General features: G+C 36.4%; 1 protein-coding gene across 1 annotated transcript in view; it reads right to left on the bottom strand.

Moving 5' to 3' along the window:
• LOC140245638 (leukocyte surface antigen CD53-like) overlaps window positions 1-19,967 on the bottom strand; it is a 78,044-nt gene that overhangs the window by 20,122 nt on the left and 37,955 nt on the right. The window lies entirely within an intron of this gene.

Below are 19,967 nucleotides of genomic sequence, written 5' to 3'. Positions count from 1 at the left end.
AATTGGCAAAGGATTAGTGAGATACGCTCGAATGAACTTAAAATTTGATGACGTCATTCTGAAAATTTACTTTTTTTACTTTATTAAGAAATTTGATATCTTTTAATCATTTTTTCAGCATCGTCAACCCATGAAATGACATGTACAACTCATCAGCTTTCAGAATATGTAAAGAAAATGGGGGGTCACCGTCCATCCTGACGAGTTAAATCGGATTTAAAATTGGCGGTTTTTTGGCATTGTTGGACTGTATATCGCCATTGACGCGCGCGCGGAATTTCAACTTTGACGGGTCTGTATGACGTCATATTGAGTCGGATTGACTTGAAACTTGGTAGAAATATTCCTTGACATTTCAGGCATCCGATAAGTGTGAAAAAAACGGGAAATTTCTATTGCATATGAGCTGTGCGTGCGTATATATGCGCGCGCGTACGCGTCCGTCCAATTTTTTCAATTTTTCAAAAAATGCTCCAAATGGTCTGAAACGTGTGCAAAAAAATTTTGAGCTCGATTTGAGCATACAAATATTTCGACGCGCGCGTACGCGCACGTTTTAAGAGAAAATATGAATTTTGAGAATATGAGTAGAATCTACATAACTTGAAATATATGTGACGTAAATTTCATTGAAAAATTCCATTCCATTAATGAGATATGAATGAAAATGTGTTTTCATATAATGACGTCATAGTGACGTCACGGTCGACTGATCACTATGATTTTATTTGACCCGTCGTCTTTAGGACATGATACATATATGGTATAATTTTGACATTGATAGGAAGAATACTTTCTGAGCTAATCGATACACAAAATTTGTCCAGAAATAAAGAAAGAAGAAGAAGAAGAACCAACTAGACTCGGAATTTGTCAAGACTGACAAATTAGGTGATCCGATTTTTTTTTTCTAATCAATGATTCGAGTCCTGATCGCAATAGGCATGACCATATAGGTTTCATCTGTGTTTAGAGACATTGGCCGTGTGATATTTGGATTCTCATTTACAAAAGAGAGTCAGGTCTACCATCTTTGGTACCAAATTCGGTATAAACCAGGGAGGTACCTCCCTGGTATAAACTATAACGAAGATACAGAATGAAGTACATTTGACCATTGACCCAACTTTGCACAGCCAAGATGGCATCTGAGCAAAAAGTGGTTATTTTGTGAAATGATTCTTGTAACATGGTCTTTGCGTGTGCAAAATATTGGAAAGATAGGACATGTATTCACCAAGATACAGGTTGAAACAATTATGACCTTTGACCCTAATTTACATACCCAAGAAGGTGCCCGATCAAGTAGTTGTTATTTTATGAAATAATGTACGTGACATAAACTAAACATGTGCAAAATATGGGGGTGATAGGGGCTGTTTTTCTAGAGTTATTGCAAAGAAAGTTGCAGAAAGAAAGAAATATCTCAATACATCGAAGATAAGTTTGATTTCAACCAAGTTTTTTGACGTGATCTCGGCGTCGTATGAAAAGATGGAGCGAATACCGACGATAGCCCAAAGTCTCAGCTACAACATATTAAAATCTGGGAGAAATTCACCGAGGAGTAAGTGAGCTAGTGCTCGATAAAGACCATCATGTCAATTTTCATTTCCAGAAAAATTCCCTCCCATAGAGATAACACGTAAACTGGTTAAATTTGACAAGGTTACATTATATCCATTTTCACGAGGTGAAGACATCATCCGATTAAAATTTTGATGAACAAAACTTAAAGAGTATTAAATTGGCTACAACATACAAAAATCTGGAAGAAATTCACCGAAGGGTAAGTGAGCTAGTCGTCGATAAAGACAATCATGTCAATTTTCACATCTAGAAAAATTCCCTCCCATACAGATAACACGTCATAACGAAGATACAGGAAGAAGTACATATGACCTTTGACCCCACTTTGCACAGCCAAGATGGCATCTGAGCAAAAAGTGGTTATTTTGTGAAATGATCCTTGTAACATGGTCTTTACGTGTGCAAAATATGGTAAAGATAGGACATGTATTCACCAAGATACAGGATGAAACATTTATGACCTTTGACCCTAATTTACATACCCAAGATGGTGTCCGATCAAGAAGTTGTTATTTTATGAAATAATGTACGTGACATGAACTAAACATGTGCAAAATATGGGATTGATAACCATTGTTGTTCTTCATCTATTGCACAGAATGTAGTAGAAAGAAAGAAAAATAAAGAAAAAATTGTTATTTTATAGAAATTTGAAGGAGAAGCATTAAAAAATCAGAAAAAGATAAAGTTAGGAAGGGAGATTAAGACTAAATAAAGAAAAAGAAGAAAAAAGAGTTTGGAAAAAAAATAAAAAAATATTGGCAAGGGTGAGGCTCGAACCAGGGACCTTAGGATTACGAGTCGGATGCGCTATGCAATGAGCTATTTCATGCTCCATAGGCCCTGTGTATTAAGCAAAATGACGCTGCATCGAAGCCACGTGCCATTTTCAACCAAGTTTTTCGACGTGATGCCGGCCTCAAATGAAAAAATGGAGGGCACACTTACGATAGCCCAAAGTCTCAGCTACAACATACTAAAATCTGGGAAAAATTCACCGAAGCATAAGTGAGCTAATGCTCGAAAAAGATAGTCATGTCAATTTTCACTGCCAGAAAAACTGCTCTCCCATAGAGATAACACGTAAACTGGTCAAATTTGACAAGATTACTTTTAATCCATTTTTACGAGGTGATGCCGCCGTCCAATCAAAATGTTGTTATTACATTAATGAAAGAACATTTAATAAGCTACAACATACTGAAATCTGAGTGAAAATTGGCAGAGGATAAGTGAGATACGCCCAAGTAAACTTGAAAATTGATGACGTCATTTTGAAAATTTACTTTTTTTACTTTATTAAGAAATTTGATATCTTTTAATCACTTTTTCAGTATCGCCAACCCATAAACTGACATGTACAACTCATCAGCTTTCAGAATATGTAAAGAAAATGGGGGGTCACCGTCCATCCTGACGAGTAAAATCGGATTTAAAATTGGCGGTTTTTGGGCATTGTTGTACTGTATATCGCCATTGACGCGCGCGCGGAATTTCAACTTTGACAGTCCCGTATGACGTCATATTGAGTCGGATTGACTTGAAACTTGCTAGAAATGTTCCTTGACTTTTCAGACATCCGATAAATGTAAAAAATCGGGAAATTTCTGTTGCATATGAGCTGTACGTGCGTATATGTGCGCGCGCGTACGCGTCCGTCCAATTTTTTCAATTTTTCAAAAAATGCTGCAAATGGTCTGAAACGTGTGCAAAAAAAATTTGAGCTCGATTTGAGCATACAAATATTTCAACGCGCGCGTACGCGCACGTTTTAAGAGAAAATATGAATTTTGAGAATATGAGTAGAATGCGCATAACTTGAAATATATGTGACGTAAATTTCATTGAAAAACTCTATTCCATTAGTGAGATATGATTGAGAATGTGTTTTCATATAATGACGTCACAGTGACGTCACGGTCGACTGATCACTATTATACATTAGATCTGTCGTCTTTGGAACATGATACATATATGGTATAATTTTGAAATTGATAGGAAGAGGACTTTCTGAGCTAACCTCTACACAAATTTTGTCCAGAAATAAAGAAGAAGAAGAAGAAGAACCAACTAGAGATTGTAATTTGTCATCACTGACAAATTAAGGTGATCCGATTTTTTTTAATCAATGATTCGAGTCCTAATAGTGCAAAGTCTCAGCTACAACATATTAAAATCTGAGAGAAATTCACCGAAGCATAAGTAAGATAGTGCTCCATAAAGAGAGTCATGTCAATTTTCACATCTAAAAAATTCCCTCCCATGGAGATAATACGTCATAGCGAAGATAGAAAAAGAAGTACATATGACCTTTGACCCCACTTTGCACAGACAAGATGGCATCTGAGCAAAAAGTGGTTATTTTATGAAATGATCCCTGTAACATGGTCTTTACGTGTGCAAAATATGGGAAAGATAAAACATGTATTCACCAAGATACAGGATGAAACATCTATGACCTTTGACCCTAATTTACATACCCAAGATGGCGTCTGATCAAGTAGTTGTTATTTTATGAAATAATGTTCGTGACATGAACTAAACTTGTGCAAAATATGGTGGTGATAGGGTATGTTTTTCTTGAGTTATTGCACATAAAGTTGTAAAAAGAAAGAAATATTACAATACATCGAAGATAAGCTTTAATTTCAACCAAGTTTTTTCACGTGATCCCGACAACGTATGAAAAAACGAATGGCACATTACGATAGCCCTACGTCTCAGCTACAACATATTAAAATCTTAGAGAAATTCATCGAAGCATAAGTGAGCTAGTGCTCGATAAAGATAGTCATGTCAATTTTCATTTCCATAAAAATTGCACTCCCATAGAGATTACACGTAAACTGGTCAAATTTGACAAGGTTACCTTCAATCCATTTTTTCGAGGTGATGTCGTCATCTAATCAAAATTGTGTAATGATATTTATGAAAGAGCATTTCATAAGCTACAACATATTGAAATTTAGGTGAAAATTGGCAAAGGATAAGTGAGATACGCTCGAGCAAACTTGAAATTTGATGACGTCATTTTGAAAATTTACTTTTTTTACTTTATTAAGAAATTTGATATCTTTCAATCATTTTGTCAGCATAGCCAGCCCATGAAATGACATGTAAAACTCATCAGCTTTCAGAATATGTCAAGAAAATGGGGGGTCACCGTCCATCCTGACGAGTAAAATCGGATTTAAAATTGGCGGTTTTTTTGGCATAGTTGCACTGTGTATCCCCATTGACGCACGCGCGGAATTTTGAATTTGACGGGCCCGTATGACGTCATATTGAATCGGATCGACTTGAAACTTGGTAGAAATATTCCTTGACATTTCGGACATCCGATTCGTGTGAAAAAATTGAAAATTTCTATTTCATATTAGCTGTGCGTGCGAATATGTGCGCGCGCGTACGCGTCCGTCCAATTTTTTCAATTTTTCAAAAAATGCTCCAAATGGTCTGAAACGTGTGCAAAACAATTTTGAGCTCGATTTGAGCATACAAATATTTCAACGCGCGCGTACGCGCGCGTTTTGAGATAAAAATGAATTTTGAGAATATGAGTAAAATGCGCTTGACTTGAAATATATGTGACGTAAATTTCATTGAAATATTCAATTCCATTAATGAGATATGCATGAAAATGTGTTTTCATATAATGACGTCATAGTGACGTCACGGTCGACTGATCACTATGATTTTACTTGCGCTGTCGTCTTTGCGACATGATACATATATGGTATAAGTTTGACATTGAGAGGCAATGCACTTTCTGAGCTAACCTCTGCACAACTTTTGAGGAGAAATAAAGAAAGAAACAAAGAAAGAAGAAAGATTCAGTACAGATACAGAAGGTGATCCGAGAGGATACTCGGATCACCTAACTAGAGATTGTAATTTGTCATCACTGACAAATTAAGGTGATCCGATTTCTTTTTTAATCAATGATTCGAGTCGTGATAGTGCACAGTCTCAGCTACAACATACTAAAATCTGAGAGAAATTCACCGAAGCATAAGTAAGATAGTGCTCGATAAACTGAGTCATGTCAATTTTCACATCTAAAAAATTCCCTCCCATAGAGATAACACGTCATGGCGAAAATAGAAAATATGACCTTTGACCCCACTTTGCACAGACAAGATGGCATCTGAGCAAAAAGTGGTTATTTTATGAAATGATCCCTGTAACATGGTCTTTACGTGTGCAAAATATGGGAAAGATAGGACATGTATTCACCAAGATACAGGATGAAACATCTATGACCTTTGACCCTAATTTACATACCCAAGATGGCGTCTGATCAAGTCGTTGTTATTATATGAAATAATGTTCGTGACATGAACTAAACATGCGCAAAATATGGTGGTGATAGGGTATGTTTTTCTTGAGTTATTGCACATAACGTTGCAAAAAGAAAGAAATATTTCAATACATCGAAGATAAACTTTAATTTCAAGTAAGTTTTTTGACGTGATCCCGACATCGTATGAAAAAACGAAGGGCACACTTACGACAGCCCAAAGTCTCAGCTACAACAAATTAAAATCTGGGAAAAATTCACCGAAGCATTAGTGAGCTAGTGCTCGAAAAAGATAGTCATGTCAATTTTCACTTCCAGAAAAACTGCTCTCCCATAGAGATAACACGTAAACTGGTCAAATTTTACAAGGATACTTTCAATCCATTTTTACGAGGTGATGACGTCATCCAATCAAAACTTTGTAATTATAAATATGAAAGAACATTAAATAAGCTACAACATACTGAAAGTTAGGTGAAACTCGGCAAAGGATAAGTGAGATACGCTCGAGTGAACTTGAATTTTGATGACGTCATTTTGAAAATTTACTCTTTTTACTTTTTTAAGAAATTTGATATCTTTTAATCATTTTTTCAGTATCGCCAACCCATGAAATGATATTTACAACTCATCAGCTTTCAAAATATGTAAAGAAAATGGGGGGTCACCGTCCATCCTGACGAGTAAAATCGGATTTAAATTTGGCGGTTTTTTGGCATTGTTGCACTGTATATCGCCATTGACGCACGCGCGGAATTTCAACTTTGACGGGCCCGTATGACGTCATATTGAGTCGGATTGACTTGAAACTTGGTAGAAACATTCCTTGACATTTCAGACATCCGATACGTGTGAAAAGACGGGAAATTTCTATTGCATATGAGCTGTGCGTGCGTATATACGCGCGCGCGTACGCGTCCGTCGATTTTTTCTGAAATACTCCAAATGACCTGAAACGTGTGCAAAACAATTTTGAGCTCGATTGGAGCATGTTAAAATTTCAACGCGCGCGTACGCGCTCGTTTACTATGAACGTGACTAAATTTTATGAAATATATCAATAGAGCTTGACTTGAACTATATGATATGTAAATTTCATTGAGAAAATCCATTCCATTAATGAGATACGAATGTGAACGTGTTTTCAGATAATGACGTCATAGTGACGTCATGGTTCACTGATCACAGTGATACATTAGATCTGTCGTCCTTATGATGTGATACATATATGGTATCAGTTTAGAAGTGATAGGTGAATGACTTTTTGAGTTAACCGCTGCACAACATTTGAGGAGAAAGAAATAAAGAAGAAGAAGAAGAAGAAAGAATCCGTACAGATACAATAGGTGATCCGAGAGGATACTCGGATCACCTAACTAGACTCGGAATTTGTCAAGACTGACAAATTAGGTGATCCGATTTTTTTTTAATCAATGATTCGAGTCCTGATCGCAATAGGCATGACCATATAGTTTTCATCTGTGTTTAGAGACATTGGCCGTGTGATATTTGGATTCTCATTTAGAAAAGGGAGTCAGACCTGCCATCTTGGGTACCGAATTCCGTATACACTATCGAAGATACAGAATGAAGTATATTTGACCTTTGACCCCACTTTGCACCCCCAAGATGGCATCTGAGCAAAAAGTAGTTATTTTGTGAAATGATTCTTGTAACATGGTCTTTGCGTGTGCAAAATATGGGAAAGATAGGACATGTATTCACCAAGATACAGGATGAAACATTTATGACCTTTGACCCTAATTTACATACACAAGATGGTGTCTGATCAAGTAGTTGTTATTTTATAAAATAATGTACGTAACATGAACTAAATATATGCAAAATCTGGGGGTCATAGGGGCTGTTTTTCTTGAGTTATTGCAAAGAAAGCTGGAAAAAGAAAGAAATATGAAAATACATCGAAGATAAGCTTTAATTTCAACCACGTTTTTGGACGTGATCCCGACACCATTTGAAGACAAAGGGCACGCGTACGATAGCGCAAAGTTTCAGCTACAACATATTGAAATCTGGAAGGAATTCACCAAAGGGTAAGTGAGTTAGTGCTCGATAAAGACAATCATGTCAATTTTCACATATAGAGAAATCCCCTCCCATAGACATAGCACGTCACAACGAAGATAAAGAAAGAAGTACATATGACCTTTGACCCCACTTTGCACAGAGAAGATGGCATCTGAGCAAAAAGTGGTTATTTTGTGAAATGATCCTTGTAACATGGTCTTAACGTGTGCAAAATATGGGAAAGATAGGACATGTATTTACCAAGATACAGGATGAAATATTTATGACCTTTGACCCTAATTTACATACCCAAGATGGCGTCTGATGAAGTAGTTGTTATTTTATGAAATAATGTACGTGACATGAACTAAACATGTGCAAAATATGGTGGTGATAGGGTATGTTTTTCTTGAGTTATTGCAAAGAAAGTTGCAGAAAGAAAGAAATATTTCAATACATCGAAGATAAGCTTTAATTTCAACCAAGTTTTTGGACGTGATGCCGACTCCGTATGAAAAAACAGAGGGCGCACTTACGATAGCCCAAAGTCTCAGCTACAACATACTAAAATATGGGAGAAATTCACCGAAGCATAAGTGAGCTAGTGCTCGATAAAGATAGTCATGTCAGTTTTCATTTCCAGAAAAACTGCACTCCCATAGAGATAACACGTAAACTGGTCAAATTTGACAATGTTACTTTCAATCCCTTTTTACGAGGTGATGCCGTCATCCAATCAAAATGTTGTTATTATATGAATGAAAGAACATTTAATAAGCTACAACATATTGAAATTTGGATGAAAATCAACAAAAGAATAAGTGAGATACGCTTGAGTGAACTTGAAATTTGATGACGTCATTTTGAAAATTTACTTTTTTTACTTTATTAAGAAATTCGATATCTTGTAATCAGTTTTTCAGCATTGCCAACCCATGAAATGACATGTTCAACTCATCAGCTTTCAAAATATGTCAAAAAAATGGGGGGTCACCGTTCATCCTGACGAGTAAAATCGGATTGAAAATTGGCGGTTTTTTGGCATAGTTGCACTGTATATCGCCATTGACGCGCGCGCGGAATTTCGACTTTGACGGGCCCGTATGACGTCATATTGAGTCGGATTGACTTGAAACTTGGTAGAAATATTCCTTGACATTTCAGGCATCCGATAAGTGTGAAAAAGCGGGAAATTTCTATTACATATGAGCTGTGCGTGCGTATATGTGCGCGCGCGTACGCGTCCGTCCAATTTTTTCAATTTTTCAAAAAATGCTCCAAATGGTCTGAAACGTGTGCAAAAAAATTTTGAGCTCGATCTGAGCATACAAATATTTCAACGCGCGCATACGCGCGCGTTTTAAGATAAATATGAATTCTGAGAATATGAGTAAAATGCGCATAACTTAAAATGTATTTGACGTTAATTTCATTGCAAAATTCTATTCCATTAATGAGATATGAATGAAAATGTGTTTTCATATAATGACGTCATAGTGACGTCACGGTCGACTGATCACTATGATTTTATAAAATTTGTCGTCTTTGGGACATGATACATATATGGTATAAATTTGAAATTGATAGGAAGAGCACTTTCTGAGCTAATCGATACACAACTTTTGAGGAGAAATAAAGAAGAAGAACTAGACTCGGAATTTGTCAAGACTGACAAATTAGGTGATCCGATTTTTTTTTTAATCAATGATTCGAGTCCTGATCGCAATAGGCATGACCATATAGGTTTCATCTGTGTTTAGAGACATTGGCCGTGTGATATTTGGATTCTCATTTAGAAAAGAGAGTCAGGTCTGCCATCTTTGGTACCAAATTCGGTATACACTATAACGAAGATACAGAATGAAGTACATTTGACCATTGACCCAACTTTGCACAGCCAAGATGGCATCTGAGCAAAAAGTGGTTATTTTGTGAAATGATTCTTGTAACATGGTCTTTGCGTGTGCAAAATATGGGAAAGATAGGACATGTATTCACCAAGATACAGGTTGAAACATTTATGACCTTTGACCCTAATTTACATACCCAAGATGGTGTCTGATCAAGTAGTTGTTATTTTATGAAATAATGTACGTGACATGAACTAAACATGTGCAAAATATGGGGGTGATAGGGGCTGTTTTTCTTGAGTTATTGCAAAGAAAGTTGCAGAAAGAAAGAAATATCTCAATACATCGAAGATAAGTTTGATTTCAACAAAGTTTTTTGACATGATCTCGGCGTCGTATGAAAAGATGGAGCAGTAACGACGATAGCCCAAAGTCTCAGCTACAACATATTAAAATCTGGGAGAAATTCACCGAAGAGTAAGTGAGATAGTGCTCGATAAAGACCGTCATGTCAATTTTCATTTCCAGAAAAATTCCCTCCCATAGAGATAACACGTAAACTGGTTGAATTTGACAAGGTTACATTATATCCATTTTCACGAGGTGAAGACATCATCCGATTAAAACTTTGATGTACAAAACTTAAAGAGTATTAAATTGGCTACAACATACTAAAATCTGGAAGAAATTCACCGAAGGGTAAGTGAGCTAGTCGTCGATAAAGACAATCATGTCAATTTTCACATCTAGAAAAATTCCCTCCCATAGAGATAACACGTCATAACGAAGATACAAGAAGTACATATGACCTTTGACCCCACTTTGCACAGACAAGATGGCATCTGAGCAAAAAGTGGTTATTTTGTGAAATGATCCTTGTAACATGGTCTTTACTTGTGCAAAATATGGTAAAGATACGACATGTATTCACCAAGATACCGGATAAAACATTCATGACCTTTAAAAGACCTTTGACCCTAATTTACATACCCAAGATGGAGTCTGATCAAGTAGTTGTTATTTTGTGAAATAATGTACGTGACGTGAACTAAACATGTGCAAAATATGGTGGTGATAGCGTATGTTTTTCTTGAGTTATTGCAAAGAAATTTGCAGAAACAAAGACATATTTCAATACATCGAAATTAAGCTTTAATTTCAACCAAGTTTTTGGACGTGATGCCGACTCCGTATGAAAAAAACGAAGGGTACAGTCACGATAGCCCAAAGTCTCAGCTACAACATACTAAAATATGGGAGAAATTCACCGAAGCATAAGTGAGCTAGTGCTCGATAAAGATAGTCATGTCAGTTTTCATTTCCAGAAAAACTGCACTCCCATAGAGATAACACGTAAACTGGTCAAATTTGACAATGTTACTTTCAATCCCTTTTTACGAGGTGATGCCGTCATCCAATCAAAATGTTGTTACAATATGAATGAAAGAACATTTAATAAGCTACAACATATTGAAATTTGGATGAAAATCAACAAAAGAATAAGTGAGATACGCTTGAGTGAACTTGAAATTTGATGACGTCATTTTGAAAATTTACTTTTTTTACTTTATTAAGAAATTCGATATCTTGTAATCAGTTTTTCAGCACTGCCAACCCATGAAATGACATGTTCAACTCATCAGCTTTCAAAATATGTCAAAAAAATGGGGGGTCACCGTTCATCCTGACGAGTAAAATCGGATTGAAAATTGGCGGTTTTTTGGCATAGTTGCACTGTATATCGCCATTGACGCGCGCGCGGAATTTCGACTTTGACGGGCCCATATGACGTCATATTGAGTCGGATTGACTTGAAACTTGGTAGAAATATTCCTTGACATTTTAGGCATCCGATAAGTGTGAAAAAGCGGGAAATTTCTATTACATATGAGCTGTGCGTGCGTATATGTGCGCGCGCGTACGCGTCCGTCCAATTTTTTCAATTTTTCAAAAAATGCTCCAAATGGTCTGAAACGTGTGCAAAAAAATTTTGAGCTCGATCTGAGCATACAAATATTTCAACGCGCGCGTACGCGCGCGTTTTATGATAAATATGAATTCTGAGAATATGAGTAAAATGCGCATAGCTTGAAATGTATTTGACGTAAATTTCATTGCAAAATTCTATTCCATTAATGAGATATGAATGAAAATGTGTTTTCATATAATGACGTCATAGTGACGTCACGGTCGACTGATCACTATGATTTTATAAAATTTGTCGTCTTTGGGACATGATACATATATGGTATAAATTTGAAATTGATAGGAAGAGCACTTTCTGAGCTAATCGATACACAACTTTTGAGGAGAAATAAAGAAGAAGAAAAAGAAGAAGAACACCCAAAGAATCCGTACAGATACAGAAGGTGATCCGAGAGGATACTCGGATCACCTAAAAAGAAGAACACCCAAAGAATCCGTACAGATACAGAAGGTGATCCGAGAGGATACTCGGATCACCTAACTAGACTCGGAATTTGTCAAGACTGACAAATTAGGTGATCCGATTTTTTTTTTTAATCAATGATTCGAGTCCTGATCGCAATAGGCATGACCATATAGATTTTATCTGTGTTTAGAGACATTGGCCGTGTGATATTTGGATTCTCATTTAGAAAAGAGAGTGAGGTCTACCATCTTTGGTACCAAATTCGGTATAAACCAGGGAGGTACCTCCCTGGTATAAACTATAACGAAGATACAGAATGAAGTACATTTGACCATTGACCCAACTTTGCACAGCCAAGATGGCATCTGAGCAAAAAGTGGTTATTTTGTGAAATGATCCTTGTAACATGGTCTTTACGTGTGCAAAATATGGGAAAGATAGGACATGTATTCACCAAGATACAGGTTGAAACATTTATGACCTTTGACCCTAATTTACATACCCAAGATGGTGTCTGATCAAGTAGTTGTTATTTTATGAAATAATGTACGTGACATGAACTAAACATGTGCAAAATATGGGCGTGATAGGGGCTGTTTTTCTTGAGTTATTGCAAAGAAAGTTGTAGAAAGAAAGAAATATCTCAATACATCGAAGATAAGTTTGATTTCAACCAAGTTTCTTGACGTGATCTCGGCGTCGTATGAAAAAATGGAGGGTATAGTCACGGTAGCCCAAAGTCTGAGCTACAACATATTAAAATCTGGGAGAAATTCACAGAAGAGTAAGTGAGCTAGTGTTCGATAAAGACCGTCATGTCAATTTTCATTTCCAGAAAAATTCCCTCCCATAGAGATAACACGTAAACTGGTTAAATTTGACAAGGTTACATTATATCTAATTTCACGAGGTGAAGACATCATCCGATTAAAACTTTGATTGAACAAAACTTAAAGAGTATTACATTGGCTACAACATACTAAAATCTGGAAGAAATTCACCAAAGGGTAATTGAGTTAGTCGTCGATAAAGACAATCATGTCAATTTTCACATCTAGAAAAATTCCCTCCCATAGAGATAACACGTGATAATGAAGATAAAGAAAGAAGTACATATGACCTTTGACCCTACTTTGCACAGACAAGATGGCGTCTGAGCAAAAAGTGGTTATTTTGTGAAATGATTCTTGTAACATGTTCTTTACGTATGCAAAATATGGGAAAGATAAGACATGTATTCACCAAGATACAGGATGAAACATTTTTGACCTTTGACCCTAATTTACATACCCAAGAAGGTGTCCGATCAAGTAGTTGTTATTTTATGAAATAATGTACGTGACATAAACTAAACATGTGCAAAATATTGGGCTGATAGAGCTTGTTTTTCTTGAGTTATTGCAAAGAAAGTTGCAGAAAGAAAGGAATATGAAAATACATGGAAGATAAGCTTTAATTTCAACCAAGTTTTTGGGCATGATGCCGACTCCGTATGAAAAAACGAAGGGCACACTTACGATAGCCCAAAGTCTCAGCTACAACATACTAAAATATGGGAGAAATTCACCGAAGCATAAGTGAGCTAGTGCTCGATAAAGATAGTCATGTCAGTTTTCATTTCCAGAAAAACTGCACTCCCATAGAGATAACACGTAAACTGGTCAAATTTAACAATGTTACTTTTAATCCATTTTTACGAGATGATGCCGTCATCCAATCAAAATGTTGTTATTATATTACCGAAAGAGCATTTAATAAGCTACAACATACTGAAATCTAGGTGAAAATTGGCAAAGGATTAGTGAGATACGCTCGAATGAACTTAAAATTTGATGACGTCATTTTGAAAATTTACTTTTTTAACTTTATTAAGAAATTTGATATCTTTTAATCATTTTTTCAGCATCGTCAACCCATGAAATGACATGTACAACTCATCAGCTTTCAGAATATGTAAAGAAAATGGGGGGTCACCGTCCATCCTGACGAGTAAAATCGGATTTGAAATTGGCGGTTTTTTGGCATTGTTGGACTGTATATCGCCATTGACGCGCGCGCGGAATTTCAACTTTGACGGGTCTGTATGACGTCATATTGAGTCGGATTGACTTGAAACTTGGTAGAAATATTCCTTGACATTTCAGGCATCCGATAAGTGTGAAAAAACGGGAAATTTCTATTGCATATGAGCTGTGCGTGCGTATATATGCGCGCGCGTACGCGTCCGTCCAATTTTTTCAATTTTTCAAAAAATGCTCCAAATGGTCTGAAACGTGTGCAAAAAAAATTTGAGCTCGATTTGAGCATACAAATATTTCTACGCGCGCGTACGCGCACGTTTTAAGAGAAAATATGAATTTTGAGAATATGAGTAGAATCCGCATAACTTGAAATATATGTGACGTAAATTTCATTGAAAAACTCCATTCCATTAATGAGATATGAATGAAAATGTGTTTTCATATAATGACGTCATAGTGACGTCACGGTCGACTGATCACTATGATTTTATTTGACCCGTCGTCTTTGGGACATGATACATATATGGTATAATTTTGACATTGATAGGAAGAACACTTTCTGAGCTAATCGATACACAAATTTTGTCCAGAAATAAAGAAAGAAGAAGAACTAGAGATTGTAATTTGTCATCACTGACAAATTAAGGTGATCCGATTTCTTTTAAATCAATGATTCAAGTCCTGATCGCAATAGGCATGACCATACAAGTTTCATCTGTGTTTCGAGACATTGGCCGTGTGATGTTTGGATTCTCATTTAGAAAAGGGAGTCATATCTGCCATCTTTGGTACCAAATTCTGTATACACTGAATAACGCAGATACAGCAACGAATACATATGACCTTTGACCCATCTTAACACTCCCAAGATGGCATCTGAGAAAAAAGTGGATATTTTGTGAAATGATTCCTGCGACATGGTCTATATACGTGTGCAAAATATGGCAAAGATAGGACAGGTATTCACCAAGATACAAAATGCAACATTTATGACCTTTGACCCTTATTTACATACCCAAGATATTGCCCAATTAAGTAGTTGTTATTGCATGAAATAATGTACGTGACATTAACTAAACATGTGCAAAATATGGGGGTGATAGGGTGTGTTTTTCTCGAGTTATTGCCAGGAAAGTTGCAGAAAGAAAGAAATATCTGAATACATCGAAGATAAGCTTTAATTTTAACCAAGATTTTTCACGTGATTCCAACATTGTATGAAAAAACAAAGGGCGCATAACGATAGCGCAAAGTCTCAGCTACAACATATTAAAATCTGGGAGAAATTCACCGAAGGGTAAGTGAGCTAGTCGTCGATAAAGACAATCATGTCAATTTTCACACCTAGAAAAATTCCCTCCCATAGAGATAACACGTCATAACGAAGATACACGAAGAAGTACATATGACCTTTGACCCCACTTTGCACAGACAAGATGGCATCTGAGCAAAAAGTGGTTATTTTGTGAAATGATTCTTGTTACATGGTCTTTACGTGTGCAAAATATGGGAAAGATAGGACATGTATTTACTAAGATACAGGATGAAATATTTATGACCTTTGACCCTAATTTACATACCCAAGATGGTGTCCGATCAAGTAGTTGCTATTTCATGAAATAATGTACGTAACATGAACTAAACATGTGCAAAATATGGTGGTGATAGGGGCTGTCTATCTTGAGTTATTGCAAAGAAAGTTGCAGAAAGAAATATTTCAATACATCGAAGATAAGCTTTAATTTCAAGCAAGTTTTTTGACGTGATCCCGACATGGTATAAAAAAAACGAAGGGCACATTTACGATAGCCCAAAGTCTCAGTTACAACATATTAAAATCTTGGAGAAATTTACCAAAGCATAAGTGAGCTAGTGCTCGAGAAAGATAGTCATGTCAATTTCAATTTCCAGAAAAACTGCACTCCCATAGAGATAACACGTAAACTGGCCAAATTTGACAAGGTTACCTTTAATCCATTTTTACGAGGTGATGTCGTCATCCAATCAAAATTATGTTATAATATGAATGAAAGATGATTAAATAAGCTACAACATACTGAAATTTGGGTGAAAATCGGCAATGGATAAGTGAAATACGCTCGAGTGAACTTGAATTTTGATGACGTCATTTTGAAAATTTACTTTTTTTACTTTATTAAGAAATTTGATATCTTTTAATCATTTTTTCAGCATCGCCAACCCATTACATGACATGTACAACTCATCAGCTTTCAGAACATGTAAAGAAAAAGGGGGGTCACCGTTCATCCTGACGAGTAAAATCGCATTTAAAATTGGCGGTTTTTTGGCATAGTTGCACTGTATATCGCCATTGACGCGCGCGCGGAATTTCAACTTTGACGGGCCCGTATGACGTCATATTGAGTCGGATTGACTTGAAACTTGGTAGAAATATTCCTTGACTTTTCAGGTATCCGATCGAAGTGAAAAAACTGGAAAGTTTTATTGCATATGAGCTGTGCGTGCGCATATGTGCGCGCGCGTACGCGTCCGTCCAATTTTTTCAATTTTTCAAAAAATGCTCTAAATGGTCTGAATCGTGTGCAAAAAAGTTTTGAGCTCGATTGGAGTATGTAAATATTTCAACGCGCGCGTACGCGCACGTTTTAAGGGTAGAGATGAATTTTGAGGATATGAGTAGAATGCACATAACTTGAAATATATGTGACGTAAATTTCATTGAAAAATTCCATTCCATTAATGAGATATGCATGAAAATGTGTTTTCATATAATGACGTCATAGTGACGTCACGGTCGACTGATCACTATGATTTTACTTGCGCTGTCGTCTTTGCGACATGATACATATATGGTATAAGTTTGACATTGATAGGCAATGCACTTTCTGAGCTAACTCTTGCACAACTTTTGCGGAGAAATAAAGAAATAAAGAAAGAAGAATAAAGAATCAGTACAGATACAGAAGGTGATCCGAGAGGATACTCGGATCACCTAACTAGACTCGGAATTTGTCAAGACTGACAAATTAGGTGATCCGATTTCTTCGAAAATCAATGATTTGAGTCCTGATCCCAATATTCATGACCATACAGGTTTCATCTGTGTTGACGGGACATTGGCCGTGTGATGTTTGGATTCTCATTTAGAAACGGGAGTGAGACCTGCCATCTTTGGTACCAAATTCCGTATACACTAACGGAAATACAGAATGAAGTATATTTGACCTTTGACCTCATTTTGCACACCCAAAATGGCGTCTAAGCAAAACGTGATTATTTTATGAAATGATTCTTGTAACATGGTCTTTGCGTGTGCAAAATATGGGAAAGATAGGAAATGTATTCACCAAGATACAGGATGAAACATTTATGACCTTTGACCCTAATTTACATACCCAAGATGGTGTCCGATCAAGTAGTTGTTATTTTATGAAATAATGTACGTGACATGTACTAAACATGTGCAAAATAAGGGATTGATAGCCATTGTTGTTGTTCATCTATTGCACAGAAAGTAGTAGAAAGAAAGAAAAATAAAGAAAAAATTATGTTATTTTATAGAAATTTGAAGGAGAAGCATAAAAAAATCAGAAAAAGATAAAGTAAGGAAAGGGAGATTAAGATTAACTAAAGAAAAAGAAGAAAAAAGTGTTTAAAAAAATTTAAAAAAATTTTGGCAGGGGTGAGCCTCGAACCAGGGACCTTAGGATTACGAGTTGGATGCGCTACGCAATGACCTATTCAATTCTCCATAGGCCCTGTGTATTAAGCAAAATGACGCTGCATCGAAGCCTCGTGCCATTTTCAACCAAGTTTTTCGACGTGATGCCGACATCGTATGAAAAAATGGAGGACACATTCACGATAGCCCAAAGTCTCAGCTACAACATACTAAAATCTGGGAGAAATTCACCGAAGCATAAGTGAGCTAGTGCTCGAAAAAGAGAGTCATGTCAATTTTCACTGCCAGAAAAACTGCTCTCCCATAGAGATAACACGTAAACTGGTCAAATTTGACAATATTACTTTTAATCCATTTTTACGAGGTGATGCCGTCATCCAATCAAAATGTTGTAATTATATTAATGAAAGATCATTTAATAAGCTACAACATACTGAAATCTGGGTGTAAATTGGCAAAGGATTAGTGAGATACATTCGAGTGAACTTGAAATTTGATGACGTCATTTTGAAAATTTACTTTTTTTACTTTATTAAGAAATTTGATATCTTTTAATCATTTTGCCAGCATCGCCAACCCATGAAATGACATATCCAACTCATCAGCTTTCAGAATATGTAAAGAAAATGGGGGGTCACCGTCCACCCTGACGAGTAAAATCGGATTTAAAATTGGCGTTTTTTTGGCATCGTTGCACTGTATATCGCCATTGACGCGCGCGCGGAATTTCAACTTTGACGGGCCCGTATGACGTCATATTGAGTCGGATTGACTTGAAACTTGGTAGAAATATTCCTTGACATTTCAGTCATCCGATAAGTATAAAAAAACGGGAAATTTCTATTGCATATGAGCTGTGCGTGCGAATATGTGCGCGCGCGTACGCGTCCGTCCAATTTTTTCAATTTTTCAAAAAATGCTCCAAACGGTCTGAAACGTGTGCAAAAAAAATTTGAGCTCGATTTGAGCATACAAATATTTCAACGCGCGCGTACGCGCACGTGTTAAGAGAAAATATGAATTTTCAGAATATGAGTAAAATGCGCATAACTTGAAATGTATGTGACGTAAATTTCATTGCAAAACTTTATTCCATTAATGAGATATGAATGAAAATGTGTTTTCATATAATGACGTCATAGTGACGTCACGGTAGACTGATCACTATGATTTTACTTGATCTGTCGTCTTTGGGACATGATACATATATGGTATAAGTTTGACATTGATAGGCAATGCACTTTCTGAGCTAACCGCTGCACAAATTTTGCCCAGAAATAAAGAAGAATAAAAATATGAAGAACAAAGAATCAGTACAGATACAGAAGGTGATCCGAGAGGATACTCGGATCACCTAAGAAGAAGAAGACCCAACAAAGAATCCGTACAGATACAGAAGGTGATCCGAGAGGATACTCGGATCACCTAACTAGACTCGGAATTTGTCAAGACTGACAAATTAGGTGATCCGATTTTTTTTTTTTAATCAATGATTCGAGTCCTGATCGCAATAGGCATGACCATATAGGTTTCATCTGTGTTTAGAGACATTGGCCGTGTGATATTTGGATTCTCATTTACAAAAGAGAGTCAGGTCTACCATCTTTGGTACCAAATTCGGTATAAACCAGGGAGGTACCTCCCTGGTATAAACTATAACGAAGATACAGAATGAAGTACATTTGACCATTGACCCAACTTTGCACAGCCAAGATGGCATCTGAGCAAAAAGTGGTTATTTTGTGAAATGATTCTTGTAACATGGTCTTTGCGTGTGCAAAATATTGGAAAGATAGGACATGTATTCACCAAGATACAGGTTGAAACATTTATGACCTTTGACCCTAATTTACATACCCAAGATGGTGTCTGATCAAGTAGTTGTTATTTTATGAAATAATGTACGTGACATAAACTAAACATGTGCAAAATATGGGGGTGATAGGGGCTGTTTTTCTAGAGTTATTGCAAAGAAAGTTGCAGAAAGAAAGAAATATCTCAATACATCGAAGATAAGTTTGATTTCAACCAAGTTTTTTGACGTGATCTCGGCGTCGTATGAAAAGATGGAGCGAATATTGACGATAGCCCAAAGTCTCAGCTACAACATATTAAAATCTGG

This window comes from Diadema setosum, chromosome 22, assembly GCF_964275005.1.
Source record: "Diadema setosum chromosome 22, eeDiaSeto1, whole genome shotgun sequence".
NCBI classification, from domain to species: domain Eukaryota; kingdom Metazoa; phylum Echinodermata; class Echinoidea; order Diadematoida; family Diadematidae; genus Diadema; species Diadema setosum.
Note: the sequence above shows the minus strand (reverse complement) of the source record. Positions and strands in the feature narration are given on the sequence as shown.